Source organism: Dasypus novemcinctus, chromosome 26 (genome assembly GCF_030445035.2).
Source record: "Dasypus novemcinctus isolate mDasNov1 chromosome 26, mDasNov1.1.hap2, whole genome shotgun sequence".
In the NCBI taxonomy this organism is placed as follows: domain Eukaryota; kingdom Metazoa; phylum Chordata; class Mammalia; order Cingulata; family Dasypodidae; genus Dasypus; species Dasypus novemcinctus.
This window is the reverse complement of record NC_080698.1, coordinates 314,614-326,733: the sequence shown is the minus strand read 5'-3', so window position 1 is coordinate 326,733 and position 12,120 is coordinate 314,614. Positions and strand designations below refer to the sequence as shown.

The 12,120-nt window shown below is 59.5% G+C and overlaps 1 protein-coding gene across 1 annotated transcript in view; it reads left to right on the top strand.

Moving 5' to 3' along the window:
• The first annotated feature begins 8,379 nt into the window (after positions 1-8,379).
• Positions 8,380-12,120, top strand: part of SCN5A (sodium voltage-gated channel alpha subunit 5) — a 91,194-nt gene continuing 87,453 nt past the window's right edge. The window contains 1 exon segment of the mRNA XM_058288930.1: positions 8,380-8,518. The gene's annotated coding sequence lies outside the window, so the exon portion shown is untranslated.

The following is a 12,120-nucleotide window of genomic DNA, read 5'->3' as shown; positions in this document are numbered from 1 at the left end:
CCCAGAGGAACAGACCAGTTTACCAACATAATCTAGATCTCTTTTTGGAATTCATAAATAATATCAAACTGCTGCAGAGGATACAGGTCAGTGTCCTCCTTGGTCTGGACCAGGGGGGTGCCAGGAGGCAGACAGAGGGCCACTCCGTGCTGTCCACTCCGAAGGCTTAGGTGCAACCAGAGAGAAGGCCTCCCTATCGGTGTTTATCTGTTTATCTACCTGGAAAGCGCACCCCAGGTGGGACCCACCCCCGTTCTAGCTAAAGGGATTGTAGTGAGGCCAGGACCCTGGGGGCCCCTGAGAGAACAGAGCCGAGTCCTCGATTCTCCTTATCCTCCCCTAGCCAGGCCTGGTTTGGGGTGTGCCCTGGTGCTGGCCCAAGCGGAAGCCAGGCCAACACTTTCCAGAATGGGAGCCCCAGGAAGTCACAGGCTGGCTCCATCCAGCAGAAGCACCGCGGAAGTCCCATACTCCCAGACTCTCCCCCAGGGACTCCAGCATCAGCCGCGGCCACTGAAAGGCCTTGGGCAGCTCACCCCCATCCCAGGCCGCTGTCACCTGTCGGCGCAGCGGCGGCTGCAGAGGCTGACGTCTGAGGCCCTGTGCAGGCGAGTGGGAGGCGATGCCTCTGTCCCCGTCAGCGTTCACGTTGCACTCCAGCCCTGGCTCTCATCCCCAGGGGCTGACACAGTCGAGACGAGAGGTAGCTGTGCCAGTCACTGCCAACTCGGAGCCCACTCTGACCTGCAGCGCTGGCTTCCAGCGAAAAGCCAATTTCCCTACAAAGTCTTCTGAATCCTCTTGTCTGATCTGGCACCTCGATGCATCCACTTCTCCTGGGAGGGGGCAGGCCGGCGTGGGGTGGGCGCTTTGCCGCCAGGGCCACGGGGACCCTTGCTGGGGTTTGAACGCAGAGACGAGCGAGGTGCAGGCTCGCCGGACCCGGGGCAGGGGCAGGTGGCAGGACGGCCCCGCCACGCCTGTGTGCCCGCGTGTGCCTCCTTCCGTCCCTGCCCCACGGCGCGCCTCCAGAAGCTGCAGCTCCGCAGCCGAGGGCTTCCGTCGCCAGGCCCTCCGTTTGGAGACCAGGAACCGACGTCCCCTGGTGAGCAGAGCAGCCCTGGGACCGGCAGCCCGTCCTCTGCCTGCGCCGTGATGCTTTTATTCTTAGGAAGCTGTGGGCAGGTCAGAGTTTCCTGGGTGTGGGATGGGGATCCACTCACACGCGGGCCCCACCCCCCCTTCTCCATCACCGCAGCATTGGGAAGAAAATGACCCGAAAGCCCGGCAGCCTTTTGTTTCAAAGTCTGTGAATCTGTTTCTGGGCAACGAGGCCTTCCAGTGGAAGCACAGGTGTGAGCGGCGTCCAGGGCTCGGTCGGCTCGGAGCAGCAGCCCTGACCGCCCCTCCGGGAGAACAGCATGACTCTCCCCCACTCGCACACCCACATGCGCACACTCCTGGAGGAAGTACCACTGCAGTTCAAAGGGTAGAAACGCCTTAATTTATTTTTAAATTTATTCACATATTTATTTTTAAATTTACATTCAGGCAATCTCATTCTTCATGGCGCACAGTTCTGTGAGTTCTGACAAATGCAGAGTCGTGTAAAACCATCACAGTCACAAAACAGAGCGGTGCCGTCGCCCCTTGTTGCCAGCCCCCACTTCCCCATCAACCCCTGGCAACCACGGACCTGTTCTCTGTCCCTTCAGTTTCCTCCTCTAGAATGTCGTATAAATGGAATCGCATGGTGTACGGAGCCTTCCGAGCCGCCTTCTTGCATCTAGCCTAACACATTTGGACTCATCCATGTTGTTTGTGTGGGAGCAAAAACCTCCTCCTAAAGGTGTAAACATAAAACCGGTGGGGACCCCGCACTCGGCCGCAGCCACTGTCCAGGGGAGCCTCCAGGAGCCTCCAGTTGTGAGCACAGCTCCCCGGCTGCTCCACCACCACTGCCCCCCAGCCGCCTCAAGCCCACCTGGCCCTGGCAGCTCTTCGTTCTCATGACCACGTGTCACTCCCGAGTCCTCACAGGCTTGCTTGACCCTAATCCAGGAAGGTACATGAAGAAGTGGCATACAAGAAGGGGGGCCCAGAGAGAGGCAGCACGCACGCCTCTGAAGATATTCACGGGAGAATAAGTTTTGAAGCAGGGGTGCCTGACCTTCCTGCCCCTGCCAAAATCAACACCTGTGGGCTGAAGTCAGGCGCTGGGCTCTGAACCTCGCACTCCAATCTACCACTGCACTGATGAGACCGAGAGAAGACAAGGGTGACGCACACAGGTGACCACGTGTGGTGACACGAGACGTGTTCAAGGCCAACCCCAGGTCCCGCAGGTGTGGGCTCATTCGTAAACAGAGTCTTCAAAGATCCTGCTAAGATGAGGCCAAAGTGTACCACGGGGCCTTAATCCAGGACGGCTGGAGCCCTCGTAAGCAGAGGACATCTAGACACAGAAGTAGAGGCCACAGGAAGCAGAGAGGGACAGATGGCCACATGACGGAGGCAGAGACAGGCTGCCCGCGAGCCCCAGAACGCTTCAGCGAAGGCGTGTCCTGCCCATGCCCTGACTTCAGACTTCTACCCCCCAAGCCGTGAGACGATCAATTTCCCATGGTTTAAGCCCACCAGTGTGTGGCATTTGTTACAGAGCCCTGGCAAACGAAGACGCCCCATGTCCTCTTTGGACTGTGATGGGACATAGATGCAAGGAGGCCCCGTGTGGAACTGGGATACCCTGTGGACTACGCCTCAAGCAGGCTACCACTGCCAGGAAGGCGGCCAAGTGGGAGACAGAATTCCCAGGAGACACGTGAGTGCCGCAGGCTGGCACTTTTTATCCTACAAAGCCCAAAGCCAGGAAGGGTCTCTGTGAGCAGAATCAATCTATGGCCCTTCTCTTACACAGCTGGATCGCTTCACCCAAGCACACCGCTCTCCCCGATGGAGGAATTCTTTCCTCCGGCTGCAGGGGGGAGGAGCTGCTGGTGGCTCACAGCGGCGTCACCAAGGGCTGGCTGGCGTGGAGGTGGGAAAGCTTGCCCACCCCACCCGGCATCAATTTGGGACAATTCCGAGGAGCCATCCCAGCTCCAGAGCTCCTGTGGGCTTGGCTGAGCCTTTGTTGCAACTGCACTGGAGCTCAGCTTCTCGCTCTGCCCAGTCCCGCACGCCTCAGACATCCTGACAGATGCCGTTCCCAAGCCCATCTCCCAGAAACCTCCTGCGTGCAAATCTCCATCGCAGGGTCTGTTTCAAGGAAACGGTGCACTTCAAATATTTATTCCAATTTTTAAACACTTTCCCACATTGTTTGGTTTGATCCTCTCAACAGTTCAGTGAGGTGGGTAGACAATCATCTTGTTTTACATGTGAGTAAATTAAGGTCCAGAACAATAGTGTCTAATCCATGTTCATGGGACCCTAAGTGATGAACCTGAGCTAGACCGCTGACCCTTCCAGCCCTGCTTTCCCACTCACTATGATGTCCAGAGAGGACGTGAGGAGGAGGTGGGATGGGCAGAGGCAGGGGCAGGCCTGCCCCCCTCAACTCTGGGGCACACTCTGAGTCCCTGGAGACTTGTCTGGTTTATCTGCACTTTCCACAGACGGTAGGCAAGGGTCTGGAGGAAGGGGAAGCTCCTCCTCGTTTGGGCCAGGGCAGAGCAGGCAGAGGGAGGGGGCGCCGTGCTCCTTAGGGCTGCGGGTGCACGCAGGAGATGGCAGCCCCCGCCCTCCCCGGGGACAGTGTGTTCTCAGAGGAAAGCTCTGGCCTGTCCCTCATCTTGGGATGAAGAAGGGATCAGACCACGGACCCCTCTGGAAGCAGGTCATGTCCTCGCCCTTGACCATGGGTAAGACCCTCCTAAGACAGAAGTCTCAACAGCTCAGACATTCAAAATAACACAAAGAGCCTTCCAAGGAGAATGCTGACAACCGTAAGGATAACACAGGATTATTACTTAAAATTATCTCGTGTAGAAATTGAAATGGGGGACTTTTAAAAATATATAGTGGGTTGAAGGCATCTCTTGAAACTTCACTAAAATGACAGTAAAATGCTTTTTAAAAAGCATAAACCTTTTCAGGACAAAGAGAATGAAAGAGGAGCCACCAGCAGATGTGTCAACTTTTTGGAAGTCTGAGTGGTAACTGGCTTAGCAGAAAGGGGAAGGCTGAATTCCAAGGCTGCAGAGGGAGGGGTGCGAAAAGAAAGCAAGGGACCCCTCTTCAAAATCCTGGAAAGCTTCCAGGACTGGAGGCACTGAGTGCCTTGGAAAGTGGGGTGGCATGGTGAGGCTAAAAACATGAGGACTGGTAAAAAGTTTGGATTAGGAACAAGTGGGCTTCCAGTTTCCCACTCCCCAATGCAATCTGGCTGCAAATAACAAGACTCCAGTCTCAATGGTTTCAACAAAGAGCAGAAGTATGAAGGTATTGGTTCTGTGGTTCACTGTCATCAGACCAATGTCCCTGCAAATCTCCTGGTCTCACAATCATGGATGTGAGATGGTTTCCTCAGCTCCAAGCATCATGTCCTCATTCAAGGCAGGAAGAGGGGGAAGGGCGGAGGAGAGGAGATCCAGCTGCTCCTGTCTTCTCGTATCACAAAAGCAAATGCTTTCCCGAAAAACATCTCTTTCCGACTCTTTGGCCATCACCAAATCACATGGCGACCACTGGATACAGGAAATCTGGAGAGACAAGCATTTAGCTTAAACAGCCTTTGTAGGAGAAGCAGGAAGGAAAAGAGGGCTGAAGATGAATGCAGAGGAAGCAGAGCTTCTGGACAGGTGGGCTTTACAGAGTGGGTTGCTAGGTGGGTGCCTGGCCCCAGAGGTCTTTCTTCTTGGGCTGGTCAATTTCCCAACCTGGAATCCCCCAGTCCTCTACCTGGTGGCAATATGTACAGACTTCTGTCACCTAGCAGAGGTGGGGAACCAGAGTCTCCTTAGAGCCCCTTACTTTCAGCAAGGCTCCTTGCTCCTGCTGCCACTCTGCTACATGTCCCCTGCCCAGAGCCCAGGGATAACCCACAAATGGGGCCCACCAGAGGGAGCCCACCTCCGGGACTACTGATCTTTGGGTGGGCTTTGCACAGGCCTCCAGTTTTCAAGCCCATCCTGCGCCAGCACCTTCTCAGATGCCTCCTAGTCCTGAGAATTGAGTCAGCTTGTTCCTGCTCCTGCTCCCACATCAGGCATTAGCAGAGTGAAGAAGGCACAAGCACGAGTCAATTACGACGCTTCCGTCCACTTACCTTCCTCTTCTCATCTTCCATCCATCTCTAGGTAAGTGGATACGTAAAGTGTGTTTCCAGCATCACACAGAACACTCTGCAGCTATCAAGAGCAAAGAACCAGCTGCCTACACCACAACATAGATAGAGCTCAAAAGCAGGTGTTGAAGGAGAAACATAAGAAAAAGAACAGAATTTCAAACAATATCCACTTATATAAATGAAAAGAACACACACAAATGGCCAATAAGCCATGAAAAAGTGCTCATTGTCACTAGTCATCAGGGAAATGCCAACTAAAACAACAATGTGAAATGAAGCCTCTGCAACCCACTCAAGTGGTAAAAATGAAAATGCCAAAATTTCAAGTGTTGGAAGATGCAGACAAACCAGGATTCTCACACATTCATTGCTGATAGAGGGTAAGTTGGTAGAACCACTTCGGAAAACTGTTTGGCAGTATCTACTAAAGGTGAACGTAATCCTATGACCCAAAGAGATTGCTAGCAGAAATGTATACACACAGTCAGCAACATTGCTACATAGACTGTTCATAGCTGTGGATTTGTAGTGACCCCAGACTAGAAGCTACCCCAATGCCCATCAGCAGCAGAAGAGAAGTGGCAGTGGTGTTTTCACACAGCGGAATTCCACGTGGCAGTGAGAATGAATGAACCACAGCTGCAGAGAGCAACATGGATGAATCTCAGAAGCACAGTGGTGAGCAAAAGAAGCCACAATATGGAGTTGTACCTTCATGATCTGTGTGCTGGTTACATAGATGTGCTTAACTAGTGAAAAAACCCTGGGCTAAACGATTATGATTTGTGCACTTGTCTATATGTAGGCTACAGTTTAACAGAAGCAGAAAAAAATAAAAGAGTAGGCTGGGGCAGTAAAAAGAGAAATTGCATAAGTACAAACAACACTGCTCCGTACCTACAAGGATGTGTGGACTGTCAAAGACCTGCATAGCGGAATGGCTGTGGGGATGGTAGTAAGAGGGAAAGAAATAAGGCAAATAAGTCAAAAGAAGAGTCTGCCATGGCTCCACCACAACAATGTGCTGTGAACATCGTTCACGATGTGAATGAGCTAAACTTTGAACCAGGGTAGGGCGTGGGAAAAAGGAGGCCCTGGTTTTTAAGAAAACTTTTGATTGTTTTCTGGAAGCTGAATGCATGGTGCTCTTGCGACTGGGTGAATTACCAGTATATTTAATGGGGTCTGGCGAAGGGGAGGGGGTCCTCATAGTGAGGTGCCGAGCCGACACCGTGGCCTTTCGTCACGCTGCTCGGCCTGCCCTCACCACAGCCCGTGTGACTGTGGCTGGACCTCCCAGGCTCTGAGCTCTTGCTGTCCCTTCGCATGGGCTCCCTGCCCCTCAGGCACATGCAGATTTGTGCGGCTGAGCCCACCTCTCCGCTGGAGCATCCAAGCACCCATCGCTAAGGAGGGACATGAAAACCCACCTCTGCCTGGCGCAGGTGAAGCAGAGGGGTCAGCAATGCCACCCCCGTGGTCTTCGTCCCAGCCCTGTCTCCTGAGGGGCCCCGTGTCCATTTGAAGTTTAAACTCTTCATTCTGGGGTCTGGAAGCTGGTCACACTACCACCCGTCCTCCCACTGGCAGGTACAGGCTCCCAGGTGGAGTCATCACCAAAAGGCAAGGGAGAGAGGGGTCCTGGGGGCTCTAGGCCCGACCTGCCACCTTGCAGAGAAGGCTACACCTCTCCTTTGCCCTCGCGGTCCTCCACTTCCAACCATGCCCCAGACAGCAGTGTCCACGGCCCGGACTGAAGGATGGCACTGCCCACTCAGGCCGCTAGTGGGTGCTGTTGGCCAACCTGAGGCCCGCCAGGGGGCTGGAGGCCAGCGGCCAGCGGTTGACTGGCCCATCTGTCTCTGGCCCCGGCCACTGCTCTCCACTCAGGGCTCGAAGGCCCTGTGTCCTGAGCCTGCCCCTAGACCATTTTTCAAACGGATCCCGCCCCCAACAGGCCGTCTGTCCAGACCCGACTGGCCAACACCCCTTGGCCTGGGCCCTGCACGGCCCCTGACAGAGTACCTGGGGCCCGGGACCCCACACCCAGGTCCTAAAGAGACTACTCCGAGATCCCAGTAAGGGAAAAGCAGGTCACAGTCCCTGCACCCCCCCACCCAGCACCTCCGCACCCTAAGAGAAGAGACCTGGAATGCTTCTGCCCTCCAGAGGCCTTGAAAACCGGCAGAAGAGAAAGGAAAGTTCTGCCGCAGAAGGAGACACGAGCTGTGTGCACACGTGCGTGCCCTGCGGCAGCCGTGGGCAGCGGCCCCTCCCCTCCCTGCCACCGTTGCCCCTGGCCTGGGGTCGCTCCTGGGGGCGCTGGGCGTGTGGCCAGCCCTGCTCAGCGTCAGGCTCGTGGTCCCCGGGACGTGTGCAAGCGCGTGGCAGTGTCTGAGACAGCACGTGCGCCCTGCGGGGCAGGCGATGGCTGAGCGCACCTGCCCGCCGTCTACAACCGGGGGTGTGTGTCAGGGCGTCTACCGCTGTCTGCGTGGGTCTCCCGCAGAGTGTGGTGGTGCATGTCTGAGTCACGGGGTGTCCCTGAGCTTGTCTGTCTGTGTCAGTGTGTCAGTGTCGTGTCTGTCTGTCCACGGGGGTGTCTGTCTCAGTGTCAATGTGTCAATGTCGTGTCTGTCTGTCCATGGGGTGTCTGTCTGTCTCGGTGTCCGTGGGCGCACATTTCCGTGTCCGTGCAGCTGTGTGTCGTGACAGCGCGGATGGGCGTCTGGTGTAGGCTCCCCAGTCATGGGTTTGCGTGGGCAGCTGTCGTGTCCCGGCGTGCGAGCCCACGCTTGTCGGGGTGTGCGTGCGTCCGCGTGGGTGGCTCTCGGAGGCAAAGCGGCCCGGTCGGCGTTGGGGTGGGGGCGCCCCGGGCGAGCGTGGGGCGTGCGCCCCGGCGGGCGCCGCCGTGCACCCTCCGGGCGGGCGCAGCGCCACGTGGGGAACCGCGGGCGCGCGGCCCTGGGGCGGAGCCAGCCCGGGGCCCCGAGCCCCAGGCCGAGCCCAGGCGGGGCCCGCCCCCGACCCCGCCCCCAGCCCGCGCCCGCGCCGCCGGCAGAGCCCCGGAGCCCGCACCGAGCCCGGAGCCGAGACGGCGGCGGCGCCCGTGGGATGCGGGAATCGCGCCCCCGGGGCCGCTGAGCCCGCGCCCAGTGCCCCGAACCCCGAGCCGAGTCCGCACGCGCCGCAGCCGCCCACCCGGGGCCGGGCGGCGGGAACCGGCAGGTAGGCAAGCGCCCCCGCGCCGGGCAGCCCCGGCCGGGCGGGAGCCCCTCCGACTGTAGCCACCAACTTTCCGCCCCGAGCCGGAGCGTGCAGCCCCTGCGCGCCCCCTCCCCTGTCCCGGGTCAGCCTGGCCGCGCTCTCCCCCATCACTGCCCCCGAGGGTGGGAGGGAAGGAAAAGGGGGCGCAGATCGGCCCGACTGGAAGGGATCCCGCTGTGGGGGCGGGGGGGGCGTCTGAATCGCCGCGCGCCCCCCTTCCCTTCCCTTTCCTTCCGGGTTTCCCAGAGCGCTTTCGAGGGCCGGGGGAGGGGGAGCTGCGGCCCGGGCTTCCCCGCGGACCCTGGCGCAGGCTCCGGGAGGGTCTGGGTTTGGGACCCGGATTCCCGGGCCGGAGACCCCAAGGTCAGCGCGGAGGCTGGACGCGCAGTGAGTGTGGCTCCGGAGAGCCGGGGGGCCGGGCAGGGCGTGGGGGGAGGGGCCGAGCACCCCTGTTCTCAGGGCCTCGGGGAGCCGTCCGTTGGCGGTGTCCTCTCTGAGGAGCAAGACCCGGGAGAGCGCTCCTTGCCACCCGGAGCGGGGGGGCGGTGTCTACGTGTGCGCCCTATCTGCGCTGACCGTGGGGAGAGCTCGGGGTCCTCTGGCGCCCGAGCGGGGCCGCATCTCTGCTCGCTGGTCTCTGCGCCCTCAAGGCGCGGACACCTCCGCGCGCTGGGCTCGGGCAGCTCCGCCCGGCTCCTGGCGCCGACCCGAGGCCGGGCGGCTCTTGTCGGCTGTTATTCGATCGTTTTGGCGGCCCCTGGGAGGAAGTGGAGGTGCTTAGCCTTGTCCGAGGGGTGAGGGCCGGTGGGGGCCGGGGGAGTGGAGGGAAGGGGCTGTCATACTGGAAACAAGACCCCGCTCGAGCCGCCTGGCGAGCACCTGTTGGAGGCCGGCGCAGCGAATCCGAGGCGGCTGAGGCTGGCCCTGCGTTCGTCCCTTGGTTCCTTCCCCGCGGGGCGGTGAGGTCGGGCTGGTGCTGATCCCCCAGCTGCCCCCTCTCCTCCAGCCAGGCCCTGCGCAGCCCCTCGGGAGCCAGAGGCAGACGTCCGGGACTGGCTCTCCCTGGTGTGCAGGGCCCGGCAGAGGCTGGGGTGCCGGTGGGCCCCGAGCAGGTGGGATGGGGCAGGCTGCGCGCTCCAGCCCCACGAGCGCGGCCAGAGGGCGGCCCGGGTGTAGACCCTGCTGGAGTGCTCAGCCTCTGCTGAAGGGGCCTCCTGGAAGGGGGAAACCAGGGCCTAGAGGGGTCAAAGACTATCCAAGGTCACCCGGAGAGTCGCTCGTTTGGGGCTTCCCTCGCAGTGAACTCCCTCGAGCTGCTTCCCAAGGGCCCAGCTGGCCCAGGGCTGACCGGAGAGGAGCTGAGCAGCAGCCTGGCCCTGGGTGCCCGGAGCCAGCGCCCAGCTGGGGGGGGCACGGGTGGCCGCACTGCCTTGGGTGCCAGGCCCTCTGTGTGGCACTCAGTCCAGCAGTGATTCCCTCAGCGTGGAGCTCGAGCGGGGTGGGAGCACTGGACACGGCTGGGGAGAAGGCAGGGCACCCGAGGAGGAGGGACTCTGGCGGCCTGGGCAGCGGTAGATGCCGGACTGTGTTCCCTTCACAGAAGGCAGGTTCCTGCTGCCTCAGGACTGTCAGGGCTTTCCAGAGCCCACTCAGAGAAGAGGTGGGGACCTCCGGTCAGGAAGGGCAAGGTCTCTCACTAACACACGAAACCTTCCGCCTGGGTTTCGAAGGATGAATAGGAGTTTTCCGAGGTGAGGGCTGGGAGACATGGTCGGGCATTCCCACCACGAGCACCAGCCTGTGCCAAAGCACAGAGGACTCAGGCCGCCCACCTGTTGGTCCAGCAGGACCTGCTGGGCCCCCCGGTGTGAGTCACAGCCACCGCCCCAGTCACGGGGGCCCTGTGAGCTCTGCTAAGGAGTCGGGAGCTTATCCTCAGAAGGGTACTGAAGATAGCGAGCGTTCGTTGAGCGCCCTCTGTGTGCCGGGCATCACACGAAGTGTTCAAGGGGGGTGGCGAATCCGCGCCACCCTGCGACAGACCACGCCGACGGCCATTTCACAGACGGCGAGACACGGCGTCTGGGTGAAGGCGCTTGCATGTCTGCTAACTTGGGAGCAGAGCTTGGTCTGGTCCCAGTGGCCGCCGCTGTGCTGCCCACCTCCCAGGGCAGACCCTGCCACAGGATGACGAAGACAGGCCTGTCTTCTTTCTCTGGAGGGACCCGCCCCCTCCCCACCCCTGACAGCTCCCTACGCGCAGCACGCTGAGGGGGAAGGCAGGTCGGAAGAACGGAGAAGTGACAGATGTCTCAGGGACTCAAGCCGGCCCTGCTGTGCGTCCAGAGATGCTGGCGTCCAGCAGAGAGAAGGGTCTGCTGTTCCAGGAAGGAGGCCGGGCCGGAGTGGACACTCGTAGGGCACGCAGGGGCTGGTAACGTGAGCCGCTGTGGAGAATTAGATTGCCCTGGGGGGGAGGGCAGGCTGGGGCTCTCAACCCTGGCCACATCAGCATCACTGGGAGAGACGCTTCTTAAAAATGACCCGTGCCCAGTCCCTACCCCGAGTCTGAGCCGCCCGGGGAAGTCTAACGTGCACCAGAGTGGAGGGCAAAAGGGAAGGCGCTGAGCCCCCGGCGGTCCACGGAGAAGTCTTCAAAGCGCCTGGGAAGGAGCAGCCGGAGGGCGGGAGGAAACCGAGTGGGAGGCTCGCAGAAGCACTTGTTCCAGGAAGGGGGGAGAGGTCACCTGTTTCTTTCTGATGAGAGTTAAGAAGATAAGTTCTGAGAAGTGTTCATGGGTAGGTTAAAAAAAAAGAATGAATAATTTATAAAGCAGTTAGATTAGCAGTGAGGGCGCTGATGACCTTGGCGTGAGATATTTCCCTCTCTGCACCCACAAATGTGCCCGGCATAGACGAATCGTCACCGAGCGAACGAATGAATTAATTAATGAATGAACAAACGATTGGGTGAGAATGACAGCTGGGTGGAAGGAGAATGGAGTGGTTGAGGCATGAGCAGAGGTGAGCAAGTGTAGACAGCCCTTCCAAAGAGTGTGATGGTCGAAGAGGCAGGAGGGGGTGGCTGAACCCGTCCAGGGGCAGAGCCGGGAGGAGGCAGAGCCAGCGGGCAGCTGTGGGCAGGGACAGACGCCGCAGCGAGCAGGGCAGCCCCCGCTGGCGGGCTGCAGGATGAGCCTGGACTTCCTCCAGCCTGGCCTGAGGCAGTGGCCGAAGCAGGGCTCAGCGGGGGGATGGGGTGGTCCACTACGCTGTGCCTGGAAGGTTCTCGAGGGCATACAGGGTGGGTGTGGTAGCTGCGCTTGAGGGGTTCACGTACAAGGGGCAGAGCCTGGACACCACTAAACAAGCATGCACGATGCGTTTAGATCGTGACCAGTGCTTGAAGGAAATTGGACAGGATGACACGATGGAGAGAGGGAGTCTCATGGGTCAGAAGGGCCTTGTGGAGGAGGCGACTGCCCTGAGGCGGGAGAAACAAGGAATAACCGATCCTTGGGAGGCCCCCAGAGAGAAGGCCCCGAGGCAGAAGCAAGTGCCGG